Genomic DNA, 5,386 nt, shown 5'->3' on the forward strand with positions numbered 1-5,386 from the left:
GGCCATTTACAGAAAGCTTCATTGTGGACCATGGAAACCATATACAGTTCCTAGTCTCAAGCAGGTGATCGGCTAATCAAACATACCAGAATGAGTTAATGACTAGAAAGTGCTCTGTTATCATTCAGAACTTAAGGCTTCAAATGAAAGCCTGGATGCATGCAAATGTGACCTTTCCTTCTCACCTGCTTGCATCAAATGTCACTGCCATTTCATTTTCTAATAGATTACACCCATCCACAGTGTTTAAATGCAGAGCTTAATGAAGTCAATAAAACGTGAACGTACAGCAGCAGAATATCAGTTCCATTTCTGTCCTTCACCACCTAATGGAGAGATAAATGTCATTCGCCTTGAGCTAATATTTTTACAAAAGCACTTGGAAGAGTTTCAGCTTCAGGATCCCAGAAGGATCATTGCTGGTCACTATGATTGATGATGGTGAGACTGCATTAAAAACACAGAGACAGAAACATTCATATCACTGCTGCTGATGAAATATTACGTATAAGCATCACAGAATAACGAAATTGTATATAGCTTCGATCTGGTCTAACCACCTTGTTTACCACCAAGGCAAAGAGCTGAAGAAATGAAATTAGTTAGGTGGCAAAGGTCACACCCCACGTCTCTAGATTGTAGGGACTTTCCCGGCACCTCATTTCTCCTTCCCTGTCCTGGACGGTGTTGTCCCACAGGGGCCACACAGGCGGCCACATCAAGCATCTGTGAGCACAGGACCGGAAGGGGGCGCTGTGTACAGTATCATGCTCCTTCTTGCAGTTAAAGATTCCCCATCTCCCAAAGGAGGTGAACGGTGGCGCCAGCTCACTGGGATGGCCACAGTCAGTGGCAAGCCCTTTGGGAGACAACAGAGCCCGTGGTGTGCCGCTCACCGACGCTTTCCAGCCAGAAGGATCTATCGTTGTCCGCTGTCACAGAGTGGGTCCCTGCCTCGTGGGAACACCATGCACAGAAATAAGACACAACAAGCCCTGCCCAGGCCTGCACCCTCCTTTTGATCGGTTACAGATTGGGGCATTGGGGGCCACAGGGTTTGCCTTGGCTGCTTCTCACAAGCAGATTGCTCGGCCATTCTGCCTGGACTGCTGTGGTCTCGAAGTGACTTCTCGGACATCTTAGCAACACACAAGCCTCTACTTCCGGACAGGTGGTGGCTGTGCGTGAGGTGCACTGGCCCAGAATGCAGCTCAGGCCCTCTCGAGGAAGATGAGAATTCCACATCTGAACCGTGTTCATGGAAATCATGAGGGAGCAGGAAGTATGATTTGCTTTATGGGGGAAATGTTAAGACATCCTCCGGGACTCACGCAGCCACAGGACAGCCAGCATGGCCAAGGGTGTTGCCATTCACTGCTGTCCACCGAGCCAGAAGCAGTCCACAAAGTCATCTGGATGGGCTGTTTAATGCTCTGTGTTCCAGCTTCCCAAACCTCGGCAAACAGTCCCCAAGGGTCTTGAATCTCTGCCATCTCCGACTGGTTTTCACTCTCTCACTTCCAAATGCTCGGTTTTCCCTGCAGCAGTTTTCAGGAGGGTTAGGGAGAACTTTATCTCAAGTTCTTTAGGCTAAAATATAAGCAAATCTGATTGATCTCAGATAGGGCCAAACTGTACATAAGCTTCTGAATTATACCCATTTCATTTCAAGAAGACATGTAAAACCTAGTGTGTGAAGTGAGGGATCTAAAATTATTATATAAGAGCAAATTGTGATCAACAAAATTCAGAATGTTTAGCCAATAAGGAACACAAAAACATACACCTTAGATTCCTTTAAATATCTTTATAGCTTTAATATAAATATTCTAAATCTCTTTGAAAGAACAAAACTTTGCTTTGTAAGCAGTACAGTATAGATGTTGTTACGGACCATCAAGTTGGCATTGACTTATAGCCATCCCATGTGATACAACAAAATGCCCCCATAGGATTTTCTAGCATGTAATCTTTATAGGACAAGAACCTGGGTAGTGAGTGAGTGTAGTGGGTTATACATTGAGCCTCAAACCACAGGGTCAGCAGTTCAAATCTACCAGCCAGTGTGAGGGAGAAAGATGAAACTGGCTACTTCTATGAAGATTTATAGCTTCAGAAACCAGAGGAGCAGCTGCACAGTGACCAATGGGGTCCCCAGGAGTTAGAATTTACCCAAAGGCAGTGGGCTCAGTTTTGGGGGGTTAATCTTGATAGGAGCAGGTCACCAAGTCCCTCAACTGCAGAACCACCCAGGGGGTTCAAAGTACAGAGCTCTTGTTTAGTTGCTGAGTGGTTATCATTTGGGACTCCTATTTTGGAGCCCTGGTTTCTATCTTATATAGAAAGATAAAGAGGCAGATAGGCAAAGGCAACCGGAGGAATAGATAGATAGATAGTCTCTGGGTGGCCCAAGTAATTTATAATCAGCTGCTAATCTAAACGTTCACTGATAGACCCTCACCTTGTGGTGTCTTGGAAGAAAGGCCTGGGAGCTGCTTCCATGAGCTTACTGTCAAGAATGTACGGGATGCATGCGTTAACTTGTGACTACATTTCCCAGAACCCCTTGCCACCTTCAGAAAGTTCCCCCACAAGAGGAAGTTTCCTAAGGATCTCTTGCATGTGATTACTTAAAACGTTGTGTATGCTGGTGGGAAAGGTTCCCTGGTGATGCAGTGGTTAGACATTGGGCTTCTCAGGCTCTCAACTGGACTTTCAACTCCATTAAACAACCCACAGGGGGGTTGCAGATGTCATTATAAGTCAGCATTGACTCAATGGCAGTGATTATGCTGGTAGGAAATGAGAAATGCCAAGAGCAGCCATGATGGCTTGGGAAGATTTTTCATTCTCCTTAGGTGTTGCTTATAAACTTATCTTGTGAATAAAATAAAAAGATTACAGCCAAGAAAAATCCATGAAGTGGTTTTACTCTGAAATCACCATGAGTCAACTTAACAGCACATGCATTTTCTGGGATGGAAAACCAATCAAAAGAGAAACATTTTAAATTCACCTATATTTTCACCACCCTTAACACAACAAGCACTGCTGTGGTGTGAACATCATTCCAGGTGAGTTTCTAGTGCCCAGGTTACTTATTTTATGAAAATAGGATCATGCATTATGTTCATTTATGAAAGGTAGGTGCAATGAGTTTAATATTGTTTGAATGTAACAGTCTAAAAAGAAACTAATGTAAATAGAAGCAATTAAACTTCAGAGACTTTACACAAAATGTAATAATTTTCCAATTATGGACAATTTTAAGGGGTGGAATTATTAGAAGTCTTTTTGATTTAATTTTGCTTCAGTTTAGATAACAATTATTAACTGCCTTTAGGGAGGGAAAATGAGAGCATGGAGGTAGGGGATTCAAACAGTATCTAAAGATATACTTCTGAAAGGCCATAGCGTTGGCATTCCAATGGCACTGGTTCTCTCGATTAATGGGGTCTCTCTATTAATGGGAATCATCTCAAGAACAACTGGTATGTGTTAAATCTTGTAGAAGTGGCTCTTAAGACGTACACATTTGTGCAGGCAAAGTTCATTAGTAAAATGTATAAGTAAAAGGTATACCTTAACTATTGCAATAGGTAACATTGTTGTCACTTATGAAGCATCTAACAATTGGCAGACATTCCTTCATTAACTGAGGCTATAAACTAGTAGCTATTCTGCCCATTGACCATAGTTCAGGAATCAATTCAATGTGTTGAGCTGATACAATTCACTCGAGGTCACAGAGGTACCAAGGACCTACACTACCCAGGTGTGCAGTGCTCCAAAGTCAATTTTCTCAACCATTCTGCCCACTCCATTTTTCTGCCTCTGAGTGCTGATCCTCCCAACAAATACGATTTGGAAGAAAACTATCTGGTCATTCAGGGACACAATCCGCGAACGTATATTTATAATTCAAGAAGAGGAGGCGGGGGAGAGCATTGTCTACTAACCATGGTAGCAATCTGTTCAGTCCCCAAAGCATGAAGTTTGATTTTCTTTTTATCTGGCTTTTATGTTCAAGGGAAAATAAACGTCAGGAACCAAGCATTCCCTCTGGATGGTAGAGTCATAAATAACTTTCATGCCATTTTGCACAGATGCTGTGACTAAATTGAGACCCGGAAAGATATAGACAACTATAGCAACATGCTGATAATGCAGCTATTTTTAAGAGCAACTGCTAAATTAGAAAGATTTGCCAAATTAAAAAAGAAGTTTAGGAGGAAATAATATGGGCTCGTCTCAGAACTTCAAAGGAGGTAGAAAGCTAGAGTAAATAAGCAAGCCACTCAGCCCACAAAGGTCTGGGAGAGTCATTTTCCAGTTTGAAATACAATTCTGAATATTTTAAAGACATAAAAGCAGAGGGAAGTTTTATATATTCTAAGGCTTAAAATAATCCTACACATAGGAAACACATGTCTGAAAAAAGGAAAATTTTGTATTACAGATAAAATAGAATATAAATCAAGAGTAGCATCACGTACCTGTCATAAGGAAATTTCACAAAGAAAACCAAAACACGGAAAACTGTCATAAACTGACTAATTAATTTAGCATACTTTTGAAACCTGTCAATCTAGTAATTCACTCCTACATATTTATCCTAAGGTAATAATGCAGAAATGTTAATAAAAATTTTCAGTAAGCATAATTCAGTAATAGCTTATCAGAAATGGAAACTAGTAATATCGGGTAGAAAATTAGTCAATACTGAATAACTATCATTTGCCAGCCATTACTTGAGTGCTTCACTTATTTTATTATACTTACCAGTACTAATCCAGATACTTTTTTCTTAATGAGGAAATTAGTTCAGAGAGGTTAAATAATCTCTCAAATATTAAGTCACTCACTCACTCTCTGCTGTCAAGTAGAAGTCAACTCACAGTGACCCTAGGGGACAGGGTAAGACTTCTGTGGATTTCTGAGACTGTAATTGTTCATGGGAGTAGAAAACTCCACAGCGCTGGCTAGTGCTTTTGAACTGCTGACCTTGCAGACCACAGCCCAATGCAAAACCCCAACTCCACTAAGGCGCTTTGAATATTAAATAGCTAGTTAAGAAAAGAGCAAAATAAAAGCTAAAGAACAGTGAATGAAATAATGGATAATTATGCACACATATCAATTTAATATTTTACTAATAGTCATTAAATCTATTAGTTCTGGAGACCATGGAAGAAAACAGAAAATGCTTAATATTACATATATAAGCATATGTGTATATATGTACATATATAATCTTATATGTGTGTATAATTATGCAGTATTATGTAGTATAAATATATAACATAAGAATATATAATCACATTCTTAAGTTATAGTTGAATATGTAAATTATATTTACAAGTCATCAATGAGTAAAATATGAAGA

This window comes from Echinops telfairi, unplaced genomic scaffold (genome assembly GCF_000313985.2).
Source record: "Echinops telfairi isolate 266 unplaced genomic scaffold, ASM31398v2 ScPeMD7_7421;HRSCAF=8459, whole genome shotgun sequence".
In the NCBI taxonomy this organism is placed as follows: Eukaryota; Metazoa; Chordata; class Mammalia; order Afrosoricida; family Tenrecidae; genus Echinops; species Echinops telfairi.